Below are 20,382 nucleotides of genomic sequence, written 5' to 3'. Positions count from 1 at the left end.
AAAGAAGTTGTCATGCACTCAGTCCTCTTCAAAATCTAGTCTAATGTACTTCTGCATTCATATATAAAGCAAGAAATGAAGTGCTCAACACATCCATATTAAACTTCTAAAGCTGAAAACCCCCCGGTGTTTGCAAACCTCCCCACACTTTTTATACTAAATACCACTTTTATTCTCTTTGTTACTCTTCAAAACAGGTACTTTACAGGAGACCTTCCACATGAGTCCAGAATATTAAATCATAAAAACAACAAACCTGCTGGGGCTGGCAGGGATCTGGAGGGATCAGCTAATCCAACCCCCTGCCCAGTACTACTCAGGTGTTGAGTATCTCCAAGGATAAAGTCACCACAACCCCCTTGAGCATCCATCCTGTGCTGGTGCTCAGTCACCCTCACCCTGAAACAGCTCTTATTATATTTAATGGGAATTTCTGGTATTTCAATTTGTGCCCACTGCCTTTGGATCAGATTTCCTCTGCCGCTGGATACCAGTGAAAAGTATTTAACTCTATCTTCTTTAATCTCTCCCATGGTACATATCAGCTGCACAAAACAAAATCTGGGGAGCCTTTTGAATTAAATATTGGTCATACTGAACAGAATTTCACTGTGAGGGAAGATGGGGTGGCCACCTTTTTGCCATCTGAGATGCAAAGTCTAACAAGGTGGATGCCAAAATATGTGATTTATAAGATGTTAGAAGTCACTTGGACCTAAACTCTGGCTGTGCTTAAAACAGTTGCACTTTCCATGCCACAATGCGCTGTCATGGAGAGAATTAGGCTTTCCTGCATTGCAGCATGCAATTTCCACTTCTGGAAGTAGCTTCTTCAGGGCTACCATCCTACCAGTCCCTTAAAATACAAAGTAAGAGGTATAGTCATGACAGATAATCATGACTATGATAAACAGCTTTTTTCCCCTCAAATACACTCTGGGGGACAAACAAAACAAAACAGTCAAGTCAACAAATTGAGAGAATTTTGCCCATCTAAGTAGTTGACATGGAAACTTCTCTTGAGACAGGCAATGCATTTCAGATGCTGGGGGCAATGAATCTCTGAATGCATTGGGTTAACACATGCAGAAGCAATGATATAAAGTACACAATTTGATGCCTCAAGTACCATTTTCCAATGTTACAATTTAATGAGAGTGGAAAGAGAGGAACTAAAGCAGAACTCCATTTTAAGTCAGAATATCTGCTCTATCTTTAGTATTTTCATCAACTTCTTGACTGAGAATATTCTTTACACTGCAGATTTTGTGTTGCAGTGAGAGAGTTTGCTGTTAGTTCTCCAGTTTAAACATAACTACAGGACCAGGATTTTCAAGGTCTTCACTCTTTCTTCTCTGTCTTTGCTGGGTTTTACCTCAGCACCTCTCCTAAACTTGCAGCAGTGTTTTGTGTGTTAGGCTTTAAAGCTCAAGGCAGGCAAGCCCAACGTGGTCAGTCCTCAAAGACAAATGAGCATGATTCTGTTCAAGTCTGTTAGGAAGCATCTGTTTGTAACATTGGATTATCTGGTCCACAGTATCAAACAGGAAAAGCCAGAAGATACTGTTAGCTGAGACTTTCAGTTGGGGTAGCACTCTGATTTGATACAGCTGGCATGTTCATGTAATGGAAGGAACTCAAAATCACAATGATTATGCCAATCTTGAGTTGTCAGGAGAGGCAAGGCAACTTCCTTGAACAATTACTGTACCTTGTACTTTTCCATGCATTTCCACATAAACCAAACATTTCTGCTTTTGTCCAGTGCCACTCTCTAGAAACCTGTCTGCTTCTTCTTGATCCAAGGCTGGTGATACAAGTTTTGAATCCCTGCATCTCAGCTGACACCAAGACCCTTGGCTCAGATGCTGGGCAGTGCTGCAGAGCTGGCCTGTGGCAGATGCACACACTGTTCCCAGAATTTTACTACCCACTTAGATCCTTGGAAGTAGTAAACTTTCTGCTTGTTTCTGCACAGCTGACCTAATTGCTCAGAGAACTAAAGTAGAGTAGGCTTTTCTTTTTCTTTTTAATGACTAGCCTTGATGAAAAACAACCAAACCAAAAAAAAAAAAAAAAAAAGCCCCAAAAAAACCAAAAAAACAAATCAAAACCGCTGTAGTGCACAAGATCATCAGTGATGAAGAAAAAGGTTAATTTTCTTCATGGAGTCATACTGGAAACTCAAGTTTAGCTGATTCTGAATCATTCTCTTGAGAGAAACCTCTACTTAAAGTAACAAGTTGTAGCCCTTCAGTTTTTCCTTTGCCTACAGTAAAACATGGTCCTGTGCCATTATGCAGTGATTGAGGTCACTGTATCAGTTAGCTGATCTCTTCATTATTTACCACATCCCAGGCACCTCCACAGACTTTATTATTCTGTATTACCTATGTTCCTCTTTTTGGCTACATCTTCATGTAATAATATCAAAGTGAAACAAAAGACAGGTTTACTTCAGCATCCACATATTAAGAATAATGAATTTTTATTTTCAGATTCAACTTACCCATAAACTGCTTTTGTACTGAAAAACACTCATCACAACCAATTCAACTCTGGGGCTGATTCAGGGAATGGTAAATTTGTGACACTGAATTACTAAGTCATCACTATGAGCAGGAGTCAATGCTGTTCTTATATTTTCCCAAAATATAAAAGCCTTCCTAATTTTGAATGTTTGGCTTTGACCCTACTTGTATAATTGTTTAGTATTGGTGTAATTATAATTCTACTTATGGTCCCTTGCTCTACAGGAATATTGTATAATTACAAGCAGTTAGTATCACATCTTAAATGTTTATCTATGAAGAGGAATAGATAAAAATCCTAGAAAAACTCTGCGAAAAAGGTTTTAGAGCAACAGCACTTCAATGTTATATTTGATGAAAAACTACAAACTTTTTGTGTGCTGATGAAAATTGCAAAACATTAAAAAAAAACCAGTTGAAACAGCATAACTCCTGTTTAATCAAACTGATAGAAGCTTAAAAAGAAACTCAAGTATTATTTTCTGAACTTTTTAAAAATCCATATAAGTTTGGAGAAAAGTTATTTAACTGGATTTCATAATTTCCCAAGGATGTTTGAATTTGTGATGCTAGTTGTTGTGTTATTCTGGTATGGAAGTTTCTCTGAAATATTTTTTCTCCCTCCCCATTTGTTTATTACACTTTCAATCACTCTTTGTGGGCTTGCTCTAAGGCAAGTAACTCATTTTTAAGGCCTACAAATCAATCCTGAGCACCTTCTACATGTATAAATATACATCACTCAAACCAATGGTTCCTAAATGCCAGCATAAGTTGTTGTCACTGTTCTAATTTCTGTCTCACAATTAAATCAACCCAGCACTGATTTCCCTTTCAACTTAATATTTTCAGAGCTGTGACTTAAGCTAGTCAAGATAGGAACTAAGGACTAGAAAAGAGTAAGAATTAGTTACACTGAATGTGCATGCTTTTGGCTCATCATTTCAGTGAGAGAGTTGTACCATGGTGCTGATTCCTTCTAGAGCCATTTTTGACAGTATTTATGTCTTTATCTTTTTCTCACCTTTAACTAACTGTTTCACTCTGGAGAAGGTTACTCAAGAAAGAGAAGTTAAACATATAGCAACTAGTAATTTGTTTTAGCAGTGATCATGTAGTTTTAGTTAATGGTGTACTTCTGTAAAGAAAACCAGCACTGCTGGCAGATAACCATGATGGGTCTATGGAAAATATTCCTCAATCAAAACTCTGCTAGTTCAGAGAATATGTGCTTAAAGCACTTGGGGATGGCTAACCAACAGAGAAGAGAAATTTTGGGAGGCAATGGTTTGTTGTTTTGCAATCAAAGTTAAATCTTTATTTGTTACTTCTTTGGAGAAAAGTTGTAATTCTCAGGCACTAGATGAAATGAGAAATGTAGTGGTACCCTGGGGAATGTATTGGTCAGCTAGCAAAATCTAATCACTTTTTTTTTAAACAAGTTGCAGACACTGTCCTCTTTCAAGTGGAGCAATACTATTAGTCATTTACAGTATGGTCACTTGTCTTGGATTCACTCTGCTAGGCATTGTTCTCCTACATAGTCACAGAGGTGCCTGGTCCCACAGGGATGGCAAAACTAGAAAGTGAGTTTTCTCAACTACTATTTAATAACTAATATCAGTAGTGGAAGAGACAACTACTTTATACAAAATAAATATAGAAAATAAAAGTTGGAAACCTCCCTAAAATATATCAGGTTTTCTATGACAGACTCTGGCCTTTCTTATGGCAACTCGCATACAAAATCCACTAGTAAAGCTTTGTCTTTGTACCGTATCAGTGTGAAGCTCTGCATCACGGCATCTTTAGGCCAAATAATGGACTACTTCTAAACACTTCTGGTCCAGAAGCTGCTCTTTGATACTGCTTCATGTATTAAATCCTAGACAGTTCAATTCTGCTAAATTATAAAAACATTGTAAGTCAAAATAAAATCCCATGCCCTGTTCAGTGAGGACTGAACTTTCCCATCTGCTATTGTCTTCTGCAGTACCACATACTCACTCATGGCAGAAATACAACAGAGAGACTGTGTGCAGACCTCCCCAGTTTAGCTGCAGTGTGCACTATGCTCAGGAATTTCAGTCACAAAGACAATCCTTTTTTACAAGAAGGCGGTAATGTGCCCTTAGAATCCATTCGTATCATGTAAAACAGAACTGTGTTTGTTCTGCCTAATGGACTTTGCATGGGGCATCTTTCTAGCACAGTCAGAAATATATTCTTTGGCTGTACCAGTTTGCCCTGAGGCACTGCAGTACCCCACAGATTCTCCCCAGGGAATTCATGCTTTTCAAAATCCTAGCCAGGTCCTCTTTGGTGAATGTGTGTGTCCCCAGACCTTCAGTGCAGCATGTTGCCATTGGCTACATGTCATAACTGTAAAACATAGGTTGAAAACAGCATGGGAGTTTTGTCTCATTTCGTTAATATAAAGAGAAACTGGACTGTGTGCCTGTAGTTCATTAAAATCAATCATATTGCTTATTTCATGGAGGAAGGGGATTGTTTAATGAGAAGTACATTCTTATTTCAATTACATTGTAGCAAATAAAATAGCAATCTCTAAAGTGAGCAAAAGTATATGGCTTTTAGCAACTGACACTAAATTGATGGAAAAATTCCTAGAGAACTTGATTCCACAGAAGCTTGCTGAGTCAGCAAGCTCTCCCAACTTTCTTTCCTTTGGTAGTTGCAGTACTCAGCTTTACAGTAATGTATTATCTAAATCATGTACTTTAAAAATATATCTTTTTCTTCTGTAGGTCATCATTAGCTTTACTAGTTTCAGAATGTGGGAGTTAGATTTATTTTTTTCTTTCAGTAAGCGCAGACGTTGTGCATATTGACCTTGAAATCAGTTCTGCTTACTGTCTACCACAGGCACAACAACAGAACATGCCAGCTTACATGGTCAGAGTCAGGCTGACTGAACTCACTGAGGCAACAGACTGAGTCCCAGCCAGGTTCCTGCACAACATGCTTTTCAGATATTTTTGTTTGCATTTAGACTTATTGTAATGTGTAACACATTAATTTTGGAGTGAGAGAATGGTCTTGTGGTTTAAGATCTGGACTAAGATTCAAAATCCTGTAAGTTGGATGCTGACTAGTTATATACACTTGTATTAGTGATATTATTAGCAATACTATATGTCCATGTTTTATGGATGAGAAGCTGTGGCAAAATCCCCTCTTGCCTACGAGAGTCAGCTCTTTTGGCTGAAGTATTTTTCTGTCATTTTGTATAGCTCCCACTGCATTCAACTCAGGATCTCTGCTTAGTAGTAAATGATAAATAATTTTTAGACAAGTTTGAAAAACACTTAATCACTGCTGGTCTGCTGGCCTGGGGATCAATCTGTCAAGTCAGCACAGCTGACATACCACAGGTTTACAGAGTACTATTTACAAAAGACATGAGAAACCAAAGAAGAATTCAAATATAGTTCAAAACCAAGGGGGACCTGGTTTAGCCTCCTGGATGTGCCAAGCAGGGCTGGAAAGCAGAACAGTGTTTCATGAGATTTTCCTACTTCTGGTCAGGCCAGAAATTTTGCAACAGCCGCTTTTCTCATGATATTTTGGCACTTTTGCTTCTGGTCTTGCCTGAAGCCTGGAGGCAGAGCCATGTGAAAATACTGATGGAAAAAGCAAGTTCTCTCAGTGTGTTTGATCTTCAGCTACAGCCTGAAAGATTCATGTTCTCATATTTTGTCTATGTCCAGCTGTTACTTTCAGGTTTAAATGTTTTTAAACTCATGCCTCCTTCTTTTGCTGTTGCAAACTTGCAGCCTCACATAGAGCTTAATCCTTCTTCAACAGAATAAACTGAAAGCATAAAATGAAGTCTCATTTTTAAAAGAGGTGACTTTGAATTAAGGAGAAGAATGTGCTGTCCTTGAAACCAACCTTCAAACTACCTCGTCACCACTGTCTACTTTACCCCAGAACTTACCCACTTGATGTCAGAACATTGTGGCTCACTTGAGTGGGGACTTGATGTAGCCACTGTAGGCATTGACAAGACTACAAGAGCTGGTAGAATGTCCTCCACATACCCTCAACTCAAAAGTAATGCTGTGGTGTTTTCCAGTCCTCAGTCTGTGTCATCATCTAAGGGCAAACTCATTGGGGCAGAGACTGACTCTCTATCCATGAGTTTCTACCAGGTCTGTTGTGACAGACAACTTCCCACAAATAGCAAATTATACTATTAATACCAGCCCTTTCTTCTTTAGAGCATTTATCCTCCATATAATGTAGTGAATCATAGAAAATACAGGGGTTAATAGGAAAGTATCTCTTTAGCCCTCTTACTAGGAAGCTTTGTTTCTACTCAAATGAACAGAGGGTCTCTGCAGCCTCTCTGACAAAGGAGATGATCTTGACTATGGGTAGCAATCAGAAAAAAAGTTAAACTCAAACTTGCCCCTCTCCTATATTTTTCAGATGACAGTATTCCAATGAACTTAGCTAACCTGTTTCTGGCTATTTGCAGCATTACTCTAAATACAGGGTCATTTGTGCCAGCATGCCTGCCTGGTTTCTCTCTCACCCTGTTTATCTGCAAACACTTTTTCAATGCTACCACCTGCCAAAACCAAAAGCTGAAATTTGGAGGATTTGTAGTAAGACACCTTGTGTTTTTTTCTAGAGTAGGGAATAGGAGAGAATAGGAGGTGGATGAACTGAGCATTTCAGTCTTTCTTCAGTGTGGCTCAGAGCATTGCCCTCACCTAATCAGTCTCCCCTCAGACGTCCATGTGTATTAGGACCTATTGCATGTGTTCTTGAGCTGTGTTCTGGGGTCAGGTGATAACCATTCTCTGGACCACTGAAATTTTATGTAGGCTGCAATTTATTTCTTGATTCAACTACAGCTCTTTCTCAGATGATAAAAATAGGCTTCTGTGCTAGTGCTATCGCTGCCTATTTTGATTAAAACAAGATGTGCAACATGATCCTGCTCTGATCCATATGATCCAGAATAAGGGAAGGGTGAAACAAAGTTTTCTTTCTAGCAGTTTTGGGGAAAGGGAGAAGAAAATGAACAAGTGAAAGCCAGACAACTAATTCCCATTTAGGTCTTTTCAGAGCCTTTCCTAGAGTTTGCAAATTGCACTGGGTAAGAACACATCACTGCATTTTTCATAGCACCTCAGGTTGTTGCATACATATTAGTAGAAGAAAGGTACTTGCCACGATTAAACCATTACCCCAGGTGAAGTCAACAGCTGATCCTTGCTTGTTCCTGTGACAAGCACAAAACAGTTCTGCATAGTTCTTGATCTCTGTCAGCATGCCAGAGGAGGAATTAAGGGCTGGAATCAGGTCTGGGCAGCAGTTACCAGAAAAGTGATCACTGTGTTTGGTTTCAGATGGACTCAAAGCAGTCGCTTGCACTGATGCTGTTGGTGGTGTTCTCAAAGTCTGTGCTTCTCTCAAATTACTGTACCAAGCAAGAGCAAAACAACTTCCTCACATTCAGAGCCAGGCTCATAATGGACAGAACTGGGAAGGAATGAAATTCCATAGTTTGGTACTGCACTGTAACAAGAGTGTTAAGTCTGGACAGATGGTGATGAACCCAGTCTGAAGGGTACATAACATCATCTACCCTCAGAGCAGAGACAAATACTCTTCACTGTACCTTCTTAGTTCAGTACTGATGAATTTTGTTTACACAAGAAGTATCTTTATAAACCTTTTTATACTGTTTTAGAAACCTTGCATTATTAATACCTTCAAAAGAAGATGTTGAAACTAAGATTTCAGATGGCTTTTAGTTCTACTAGCAGTACTCTACTTGATCTCAAATATCTCTAGCTAGTACAGTTGTTATTCCCTTTAGAGATCATTGGTCTTTAAATACATGTAATTCACTTTAGCAGGCCTAGAATATTTTTAATAGGAATCCAAACCTGGGAAAGTTTGTCTGAAACTGAGAATCCTGCCATTATCAAAGAGGATTAGAAAAGAGAAATAATGTAGCCCAGATCAAAATGAAGAATATCATGTTAACTACTAGCTTGGAATAGGCTTAACCAAAAGTTTCTTGGATCCTTACTCCAGGAAAGAAAATGGGTTGGCCTGTGTGGAAAGGAGTTACACTAAGTACCCAGAGGCCCTTGATAGGATACTACAGAAAAAAGAAAATTAGAGAAAAATTCACACAACTGACACCACCCCAGAGTGTTGCTTCTCTGTCCTACATATCTTTGTTACTGGAGATCTTTGATCATGGAGCACCTGTTGTCCTTTAGAATCAAACATGCAATATTGAAAAGAGCAGAACATTCTGTTAAATTATTTACTTATGGTCTTTGTGAAAGCATTTCATAGTTCAGCTGCCTGGATTGTTTTCTGCCATAATCTGGCACAGCTTTATCTCACAGCAAGAGGTGCTAAATCATCAAGTGTGCTCAGGCACATCTGTGATGTCATACCATATGCAGTAACAATGTATTTATTATGTGATGTGGTGTGCATCTGTCCTAGTAGGTCATTCCTATCATCGTCTTCATCAGCAACACGCTTTTTTTTTCTTTCTTTATACGTGCAATGTTTTGTTTTACTTTGAAAGCACTGACAGCTTTGGCAAGGACTCAGCTTTAAAAGTTAGCTGTTGTGTGGACCTAACTGGACAAGTGAGCAGATCAAAACCAGGAGATAACAGTGTATATTTATAGGGAGATACGTTTATGGAAACCTATGGGAAAGGCCAGCTTCCTTTTCAGAGAAGACAGAGGTTGTCCATACTCATTACAGCTTTGGAAAATTTTTCTTTTACCATTTTTCTTTATATTCTGAGTGAAAATTAATTGCAAATAAATTCTTGCTACTCCTGTCAGCTCTAATGCTCTATTAAGCTTCAGTTTAATACGTCATTGCTCCAAAATCTTTGGGACAAATTATCTCCTGGCTTAACTCCACTGACTGGTGAAGCTACATTAGAATGGATTTGGCCCTACAGTTTATATTTTTCTTTTTTTTCCCAGTGCTGCTTTTGCTTGACTCTGTACATGACCAGAATATAAAAACAGCAAGCTTACATTAGAAACAAGTCACTAGAGAAACCAAGCTTAACAAGAAACCAAGAAACATAGCTTTCTAAGCTATCAAATGTCTTTTCATGGGGTGTAAATGACTGCACAGTTCATTTCCTTCCTTTTCAATATCTTCTGGCAGGAGGACAGTGCTGTCATGTAAACATCAAGTTTTACAAAAGAATTCTCAAAAGTAAGTAAAATACTGGTTTGCATTGATTAGTTCACTTTTCCTACTATTTATACACAAACCTGAAATTTTCATTACAAAATCACAAACAATTGCAACCCCCAAAAATATTCATTTCAGAGGACATAATCTGTTTCAACATATTCATGATTCAGCTGGTGCAACAGCCTTCTGGATTTACTGCTGGTCTGCTGTGTGCAGCAGACCCCTAGAAATTCTGCCAGAGAACACCTCAGTCATCTAGATTAGCACAGTCTTTTCCTAAAGCACTGTTTTCCCACTCTTGCTGTCCCATTTTACATGACTCAGCGGTGGAGTTTCACATTGAGGACAATTCCACATTCTAATTGTTGGTTTGGTTTTTTATGGCTATTTCTTAGGGTGGAAAGACAACTGCTTTTGTAGCCTTAAGGCACATGGCAGGAAGAGATGGAAACATTTCTTTCATAAAATCTTTCTGATTATAGAGCACTTTGATCCTGGAAGATTTACAGTCAACAGAAACAAAAACTGAGACAAAACAACCATTTGTAATCACTGGTCACTAGTACAATTTGGAGTATCTTATCAGGCAGGCTAACAACAAACTGGCATAACCTCTCAGACACACACACAGGAATATCTGTCTACCATATTATTTTAAAAAAACACAGTGGAGGAGAAGAAACAAAATGCTAAATCTGTTTGAAAGAGAGTGATATCCTATTAGTACAGAAGAATCTAAAGATAATGGACATCAAAGCACCAGGAGAGCAGTGGTCTTCCTCATGTAATGCACTGTGCCAGCAAATTCTTTCCTGAAGATGACTGTGGTGGCTTAAACTGAGACACTTGCTAAATAGAGAGCTGTTGGAAAACTGCATAGGCACCTTAGAATCCATGAGCATACCTATCTGAAGTGCTGTAGGTAGCGTTAAAGTAATGGTCCCTTTTGCATTGCCACAGACCTAAATCACCTGCAGATCTCTGCCACCATGGTTTGCTCCTCTCTGATGCTGACTTGGAAACTGAAGTACAGCTGTACAGCTAGGGACATGAGGAGGACTGTTGTGTCATCTTCGGCAATTCTTTGTCTATTCTGACTAGAAAATGAAGAAATCAGAAAGTAAAGACATAAGGAATTACACACTAGTTGACTGTTGTAGATTTTACGCAGTTCTAGCCATGGGTGAAAATGTGAGCAGAATGGAGAGGAAGGATAGTGTTGGAAGCTTGGAGGAAGCAACAATCACAGCCCAAAATGGAACAGCCTCGCCATTTCCTCAGCTGCTGCTGCTTCATTTCAGTCTGTATATTCTCAAGTGTTCTCTGCAGTCTGACTTCAAATAGCCAAAAGAGTTGCATGTCTGCCATTTCCTAACCTGACAGCTATACCTTACTGTGAGGAATTTTCTTCTTAGGCATTTAACTGAAGTCTCACATCTAATAGTAGGAAGAAGATGAATAGCAGCACCTCGGGCCACTTACTTTATAACAGCCTGACAATCTTCACTTAAAACTGTTCACAGTAATTCTTTACTCCCTTGGAACTTGTGTTTGATGTATCTACAGAAGTATCATTCTGCTTCTGAAATGTATAGGACATTTGCTTACTTACTAGCAAAATATCATCTTGATTGGGATTTCGCCACCAAATCTTACTGCAGTTTTATGAAGCTGAGTACTTGATATATGAAGGCTCCTTTAGAAAACTTGATACATTTTTTTTTTCCCTTGTGGATTATTTCCCTAAGTTTTATTTGTTACTTTATAAAAATAACTTTTTTGCTTGCATTTAATCTATGCTTACAGAAACATAAGTCACCTCAGCAAACTAGAATTCCCATGATTTGAAATCCTCATCTCCAACATTTTGGGAACTCAGTCAGAACTTAAAAACTGCCTCATCCAGGCACTCTGCTTTGATGACCTTGGGGAGGTATTGCTTGTTTTAAATGTCAGCTACCAAATTTCCAAATCAGTCACCAATAATTTATATTTCTAGCTGCAAAAGCACCTGCTTCCCACAACACTTGATTGCCAAAGCACTTTTTAGCATTTGTTAGATTCTTAGCTCAAAAGACAGAAACAAAACCTAATTTTTACTGACACTTGTGGAGTTTTCCCACCCTGCCAGGGAAGCCTAAATAGAAGCAGACTGGAGCAGAACAGGAACAAAGAAGGCATGCTGGAGGAGCTTGCTCTAAAAACACAGCTGAGCATGCTGAGTTCCCGACGCACCGGAGACGCAAACAATGATGTCAAGTGAGGATGGAAGCTCTTGCTGTGAAACCTCTTGTTCTCATGCATCTCTCAGAATATGTCCAGCCCAGAACAATTTACATGAAGACGGGTGTGAGGCTGCCCAGCTTGGAGGTACAGCCAGCACATGCAACTCTGCATAAAGCCCTTTGTGTTTATGAGGGGCCAGTCTCTTGCTCAGGGAGCCATGTCTTTTTCTTTACCCACTGGGGTGCTGCCTGCTGCTCCTTATTAGGGCCCCTGCCTCTACAGGCATTTCTTGGTACAGTCAGTGCAAGCATTTTTTAACTATTACTTACAAAATGGCAGTGGCTTCCCCAAGGCCATATCTTTGTTTCTTTGTACAATGCTGCAATTGTGTAAATTGTCTTGCGTAAGCACATCAGCCCACTCTGGAATTCATCTTTTTCCCCCCTTATGGCCTTTCATTGTTGTTCTTTTATGGTGGGATTTGTTCTTTTGCCATCTTGTCACAAATCCATTCCTGTGGCTATGTCACTTTTAAGAAACAGCATGGCTAAGTCTGGCCTTTCAATTTGCAGAGGTCTGGGTAACAGCTACTTCTGCTGAGAGCACTGTTGTCAGCAAACTGAATGGGCTCTGTAGCACTGTCACACAAAACTGCAGTGTCCCCAAAACCGTGAAACCCAAAGAAGCCACTTGTGTTCTTATATCATAGTGCTTTCCTGCATATAGCTCAACAGACTGTCTTCTAAATCAAGTGATGTGACTTGTGACATCAAAGCTGGGAGTTAAGAGAGAACTTCCTCTCTTAGGGATGAGCAGGCAAACAAATCTTTGGATCTTGAATAGAGGCACTGCAAGCCTCAGCATTGTGTACAGATATTTCTTCTTTCATTTGTATAAGGAGCAAACCACAAGTGAAAACCAGAATCTGTGAGAAACTTGTAGTTTCAAGATGGCCCAGCATTTTGGAGCGTGTTTGTTTCCACCCATCTGCACCTGAGCTGTAATCCTGCTTCAAGATGTGTTTTAGTAGTGTATGAGATCCCTCCCTGGGTCATGGATCTGACCACTGTTTCCTTGGCTGTAATAGTAATCTGGCAAGTTATAAAGGGGTAACAGGAAAGCACATGTAGAGGCTTCCCCTGTTGCTACAAACAGAAGGGGTCTGGCTGATCACCAGGCTTCGCTGGCTCAGTGTGTGCAAGAGCCCATCAGGAGATCTCTATATGGGGGGACACTGCTACAGGACAGACCCTCAGGGTTTATTACAAGCCATGTCTGCAGAAACCATCCCAGCTCACTCTGACAGCATTGCACAGGTTGTCAGCTATGCAGCAGCCCCATTTGGAACTCAGGAATACAATAGTCAATTTGAATTTAGGCAGGAAAGAGTTAACTATCAGGCTTTCTTGGAAGAGAGGAAAATTGCACTTAATTAGCTTGTGCCACCTAGAAGAATTGAGACTATTTATGTTTTTAGCCAAAGGCGCACTCTAAGGGAACACATAAATCAGGATCAGTATTGTTGATTTACCAGAAAGGATGTAATCCAAATCCCTGTTATCCGAAATGTGTTGGTTTGTCATTATAAAGCAGCACCCATGGAGTTTACTTCTTACCATGTGTACAAACACAGTCACATACTCCATTAAATGACCAGTAATGAATAAGCTCAAGTCTGACTGAGGGCAATGGAAATTCCATTGTGTTTCACCAAGCTTTGAAATGAGCTTAAGTGAGTCAGACATGCAGAATTTTTGTATATGTCTTTGTTATAATACAGTCATACTTCAGTGAACAGTGTTGCAAGATGTAAAATATTATGTTCAAATACTCTAAGCTAAGTACATAAAATAAGTTACTTCTATTCATCATGTTTACCCTTACAAATCTATTGTTTTAGCCACCTTTAAAAAACAATCAATATTCTGAAGGCTTGGATGCTATAAAGGTTCAGATCAGGTATCACAGAAAAACCACTAAAAAAAGTGAGAAATTACCTTTCTATAAATAAAGTGTTTCATCTTCAACACAAAAATTTAGAGTTTACATCGTAATGTTAAGTTATGGATTATTTAAAAGCTATACTGTCTGAATGATGTTAGATAAATGCAGGGTTATGCTGCTGCTGTCAAGAGAACTTAAGGACCTTGATGTGGGTTAGAAGTATTTTCTTTGTCTTTGAATGGCATGATTGTGATATCATCCCTGAGTCTATTTATTAAATAAAATCAATTAGCATAAAACAAAAATGGCAGCAGATAAAGTGGAAGCTGCCTTTGTAACAGTGATTCTCTAGGTATGCCTCACTCCCTTTTCTCCCCCTGAATGCACACTAAACTGCTTGTGCACTTCTGGTGAGCTGAAAGATCCACAGCCCACGTTTCCTGGAACCACTTACGGAAGACTGTGAGTCTCAGTGATCCAGAATGAAATACTCTTTTGGCAGCATACTGGAGAGCAACCTTAGGAGCTTTCTCTCTTGACTTGTGTCAGCCTCATGGTTCATGTATAAATATAAGACCTAAATGTTTTCAATTCAGAATTGGATCTGAATGAAGAGATGTTTTATAAAGGCTGAGATATTATTACTGTTACCCTGGGCTATGCTTCTGAGGCTGTGTTTGGCACGTGTCCTTGATTAAAATGCTTTGTGTTTACTGCTATCAGTATTACTCATGTTCATGCTGTTTGTGTGTCTCAGCACACCTGATCCCTGAATTTCAAAGGAAGCTGTAAGCAGAACTATGGTGTTGGTTGCCAGCCAAAGCAGATGAGCACCTGCCTTTAAACACTGCTGTTGTGCTCCTCCTGCTATTCCTGGAGCACAGGCTATTCATCATGGCTGGAATTCTCTGCTAACACTAACAAGATTTGCTTTAAAAACATTTAGGTCAATCTACCTCTGCATTTGTTTGAAGCTTAGCCTAGCAAACAAGAGCAAGATTTCTGTTGTGTTAAGGAAGGAAAATTCTGAAAAGCAATAAAAATGGGAAATAGCTAATTTCGAAATAACCTGATTGGTCATATTGTTTATCCCATAATCTTAGGAACCTTGGAAATATTCATGCTGTTTATACTTTGGCTTCAGCTACAGCTGAAAGTATTGGTTGTGCTATTCATCTTGGTCTAAGCAAGTAATGAGATAACAAGTTTAATTGCAGAACTAAAATACATGAAGGCAGCAGGAGATAAGATCTGCTTTTTGTGTTTTTCTTGAAGAAAATCCTGAAATACAGAGTTAGCATGATGAGGCCTCAAGAGAAGATGTGAAGGTGATCGACTGCAGAGATCATGTATATGTCAAGAGATAGCAAAAATCACCAGAAAAGTACAAGATCACTGGCCCTGTGCAGAACATAACAAGGGGGAGAATTAAACCCTTATCAAACCTAGCTTTCAGTGTTCTAAAAAACAAGTTAAAAAACAACATATAGCTTTGTCCTCCAGCAGTAGTGTCCTCCCTGCCTGCCCAGATCAGTGCTGTGCCAAGCTGACACCAGCCAGCCACCAATGGGGCTCTGCACCATTTGATGAGCAGGGCAGACAGCGAGGCAGCAGGCTGGCCAGAAGGTGGATGGGCACTGAGGGAAAAGTAAGCATTGATCCAGGGAAAGATGCTTTTGAGATTAATGTAGCACTATTTTTATGTTACTGATCAGAGGAGTTCAAATGGCTTGTGTTACATGGAAGGAGATGAGTAGTAAGGGATTTACTATAAAGGTGATGTTAGAGACTTTTGTTTTCTTCCAGGCGAAGTAGATTTGTGTATTTCTTGCCAGCAAAACTAAAATGGAATTAAGCTGTAAAGCAAGCCCTCATTTTCTAGGGTGCTCAATGAAGATACTATCTTTGAAATTCCCAAGTAGTAACATTTTAAAATCTTCAAATGGTGTTTCTGCCAGTGTATATATAGAAATGGGAATCAGACACATCATGGCAAAGGCCCAAGTATGTAAAGTCTTCAGATAATCGTCACTCTTTCCTATTTTCTTTCATCTGTTTTTGATGAGACTGTCTTTTAAAGAGAAATTTCTATCCTCTTCAAACTGGATACTAAGGACTCCAAAGTTAGCAGAAAAATATAATCCCCATACAGACCAGAATAATAAAAACTGCTGTTGAGGGTCATTGAGCTAAACTAAGAAGTTTCAGCAACCAGACTTATATACTGCTGAACCTGTTTAGAAATACCATCTCAAAAGTGTTTACTTACACATGATGTAACTAAGTACTGAAAATTTAAGGTAGGTGCTTAGTTCATTGAAATAACTATTAATTGACTGTTGCTATATATTCCCTTCCCAAGATACATAAACTAAAAATTAAGGTTCAACTAGTAAATCTAGATGCATGCAACCCAGTCACCTATCCCACAGAAGATGCCTGCAAATAACTTCTACTTTTCATGGAATTGCCTGACTTTGGAAGGACAACAAAGGGAAAAAACTCATGACATGGACAGCATGCAAGCACAAACTTATGTTTCCAAAAGGTATTTCTTATTTTGGAAAACAAAGCCCACACACATCCCCTTCAGGTCTTCTTTGGCACTAGGTTCTTTGAGGTATTGTCAAGAAGAGACAGGAGTTTAGTTCTCTTGTACAAAAAAGTGCAACCTTTAGGTTTCAGTCTTGAAGATAGGTATATGCTGTGACAATAACAGGTTAGATTTTTGTTCCTCAAGAGCTGACAGGATGAAAATGTGGGCTATTTGGAGGCAGGTTTTATGTCCTCCATATCCCAGTTATTTCCCCATTTGAACAGAGAAATGTGAGCACGGAGGTATGTAGATTCCTGCAGACAGCTTGGGGCTGAGCACAGCACTGCAGGCTCTGCTACAAACATGTCCCTTTTGCTAGAGAGCAGCATGCCAGCAGGGAGTGATAAAACAGAATAACATGTACACATGGTTTTCAAAACAGAGTTTTCAAAACTCTGTTACAGTTCTTAAACACCAAGAGATACCAGTTACCAAGTATGCATCACCCATGAGACAAAAGAATTCCAGTTCTTTGAAGTTGTTTAGAGTGAGAAACCAACCTGTACCTGTGCATATAGTTGAGAAAAATGAACACATAAAGCTGACAGTTTTCTCTATGTCCTCAGTATGAAGTGCAGCCAAAGGAGCTATACCTCCTGTTCATGCACAGGTGAAGATTATTCAGTGTCCCCCTCTCCTCTCACAAGGTTCATTCAGAAACTTCACACCAGCTTTCCTCCAGCATCTGCGTCACCAAAACTAACAGAGCAGAGAGGAGCTCAGAGCTGGACTAAAGGAGACTCTAATTGTCCTGACAACTTTTCACAGACACAAATCTTGGCCTGGCAAGAGTGCAAAGAAGGCCATGGGAAAACCATATCCAAGCATGCAGGAGACCAGGAAGGCCTGATGTGCAGTAGTGCCTTACGATCTGTCACTGCCATGACTTGGAGAGCTGCTCACTTAGAGGGGCTAATGAGATCACTTTGAAATTCTGGTCTAAAACCTTCTCCCCCCTCCCTTTCTCCTCTTCTGAGTCCAGACTTCTTTCCAATAACCTTTCATCTTCCATGAGAAACAGTCACGACCTCCATCTTTAAAGGAATATATCATCCATAAAGGTTATAACCCAGTTGGAAAATGGATAATGACATATTTCTTCTAAAGGGATGAAACTGATACCAACAGAACTTTTCATAAGCCTGGAATGAGTGTGAGGGTCCCACAACCCCAACCAAACTGAGGCACAGGGCTTTCCACCTGTATTGACCTTCATCACAGCCCCTGCCCGAGGTGGGCAGCACATCGTCCCTGCCCACAGACTCTTAAATAGCACATGGAGGAGTAAGGCATGAACTGAGAAAAGCTAGATTCAGTCCCAGGCAGCTCTTCCCAGGCCTGTCCTCAACCACACAGCTTTTGCCCTGAATGATCTCCCTGTGTACACACTTCAGTGTAAAAAAACAGCATTGAAATTAATATCTCAGAAGTTTCTGTTCTTTGAAAATTACATCTGATGTCAGCCTACTGGCAGAACACATCAAGTGCAGGCAAGGGAGAAGGGGAATACAAAGCAGAGGATGTGAACTTCCACAGAGCTCAAAAGAAAAACTGTTGTTATCGTTGGCCTGGGTATTGTGGCTTTAAATTACAAATTACTTGGAATTGTAAAAACATCCATTGCAAGCCCTGGAGCAGAATCCCCAAAATGGCAGTAAATAAAGAGCATCCTGTCCCTCTTTATGCCACGGCTAATGTGGGAGGTAGTTTAAAATCCTATCTTGGCAAGTGCTGCATGTCAGAGTTGATGAGTTGAAAGGATGTGCATGTACACAGACCCAAACAAAGAACCTCTAACACACAGAAAAATTACTGCACTTAGTGGCCTTGGATGTCGAGCAGCGCAGCAACATTTGCTCTTATACTTTGGACTAGTTGTCCTGAATTTTTACACAGGCTCCTATTACCTTGGAAGTGGCAGGTGGCTTTGCAGGGATCCTTGGGGCTGGTGACACAGGGGAAAGTTAAGCTCACAAAGTACTTCCTTGTCAGATCCCTCACCACCCTGGGAAGAGGATGGATTTCTCTTTCTGTTTTGTCCCGGGTCTGGAGACTCTGCCTGGGAGTCCCACCTGCTCCTGCAGCTCACATCCCCTGAAACCAGACTCCATTCAGCAGCTGCATAAATCATTGGGAACAGGACTGCAGCGGGGTGTCGAGCAGTTGGGAGCACATGGGGGAGCGACTCCCTCCTCCCTTGCATGCCTCCATCTTCCCCTAAAGTAAACAACAGCAGTCCCCACTGTGAACCCAGTTGCGAAACCTCGTGGCTCTGAACTTTAACTCTGTGATGAACAGCCAGCCCTTGCATGGGCTGTGCAGCTGAGAGCGCCTCTGGCCTGGGCTTTTCTGCTGCCTTCCAAGGCTGCTGCCAGCCAGGGAATTCTTTCCATAGCTTGTACAGACACCCTAGGAAAGGAAGCCTGCTTGCAAATGTGCAGCTGAATGTGGTGGTGTGAGCAGCCTAATGCCTCATTTTTCTGGGGCCGAGTCAAGACCGAAAGCGCATTTAAATAAATTGCTAATACCAATTTACATACAGTCAGCTCCATCAACTTTTATCCCATGTCAGGTAACTTTTATTTCTCCTAGAAGCCCTTAGCATAAGAAAGTAGCGTAAAAAAGCAGGCCAGTCAAGTTGTAAAGTTCAGTCAGAGATCAGAGTAGTAACTGCACTCTGACTAGATAATGCAAATGATTTTGGTTCAGACATAATTATAACAACATGTTGTAGACACTGATGTGGGTTTTTTCCAAAATGGAATTCCAAAACTAGCAAAAGCTACCACATCACAAATGAGGAAACCACTCCCTTGGTGAAGAGAAGACGGTACAACATTAAATCAGTGGAAAAGAAAACCCTCAAAAAGCCAATAGATGCATTGAAGCTATCCATATGCAGAAGTGGTGGTCCAGGGATCTGAGCAGCAATGCTCTGCAGATGCCTTGCAATCCAAGTCATGTTTAAAGGAAACCTTAAAGTCTCACCCACACAAGAGATTCTGGTTTAAAGCCAGCTCCAGGAAACGGCATTCTACAATGTTTCTTTCATATAATGAGGACTTTTCTGAGTTCTGTTTTATCATTTTGATTATGGCACTCAGATAACGAATTGGAACCCTGAGCTCTGCATGTTGAGACCAGTTTTATACTTTTCACTCTAAAGATTTTTCTCCTTTTGATATTTTAGTTGGAAAAAACTATCTTTTGTACCTTGTCATGAGGAAATAAACTGTCCTGAATTTTTTTAAAACTTTCTGTAAGCATGAAACCTCCACTCAAATTATTCATATGAGTTCTTACAAAATAAGAACAATAGCTCTCATTTTGATATAAGTTTTCTAACTTAAGAATCTTATTATTAATAGTTAAACCACTAATTTGGTTGTAATTGAGCTTTCAACCAATATTTTGGCTTTATTATTTTTGCCTTTTCTGTCCTGTCTATCTAAAGATACAGATATGACTGTGCATTCCCCGGCACTAAGAAGTAAAACTAATCTGTGTGTATAGAGGGGCAGAATCTGACAGGAAGAAAAAGAGGGCTGTAATTGTAACTAGAACTGAAAATGTATTAATACCAGGAGAGAAAGAAAGAGCTTCAGGAGAGCAGGTCCTTGTTCAGCACACAGGCTCTAAATCTCACTGCAGGTCACCCAGGCTCAGGTTTCAGAGCCCTGGAAGATCAGCAGGCTAAGCTTGGTGAGTTGTGCTCTACACAGCGTGTTCCTTGGGCTCTTGGGAGAGGAATCTGAGTTTAGTCCTCTTTTTGTAATAGGCTTTGAGCCTTTTCCCATCACTTTGGATGTAGAAGTATCTAAATTTATTACAAAGGTAAACTGAATTGGGCTCTCTTTT

At 39.9% G+C, this 20,382-nt stretch overlaps 1 protein-coding gene and 1 long non-coding RNA gene across 2 annotated transcripts in view; one reads left to right on the top strand and one right to left on the bottom strand.

Moving 5' to 3' along the window:
* ZCCHC24 (zinc finger CCHC-type containing 24) overlaps positions 1-20,382 on the top strand; it is a 107,486-nt gene that overhangs the window by 32,188 nt on the left and 54,916 nt on the right. The gene's annotated exons all lie outside the window — the stretch shown is intronic.
* On the bottom strand, positions 3,820-14,133 carry LOC147651932 (uncharacterized). The gene is made up of 4 exons (XR_015289790.1): positions 13,982-14,133; positions 10,663-10,855; positions 7,886-8,048; positions 3,820-7,788 (listed from the first exon to the last, which is right to left on the bottom strand). It is a non-coding gene; the product is annotated as an uncharacterized LOC147651932 (long non-coding RNA).

Source organism: Cyanistes caeruleus, chromosome 8 (assembly GCF_971803275.1).
Source record: "Cyanistes caeruleus chromosome 8, bCyaCae1.hap1.1, whole genome shotgun sequence".
NCBI classification, from domain to species: domain Eukaryota; kingdom Metazoa; phylum Chordata; class Aves; order Passeriformes; family Paridae; genus Cyanistes; species Cyanistes caeruleus.
This window is presented reverse-complemented; position numbering and strand designations above follow the sequence as displayed.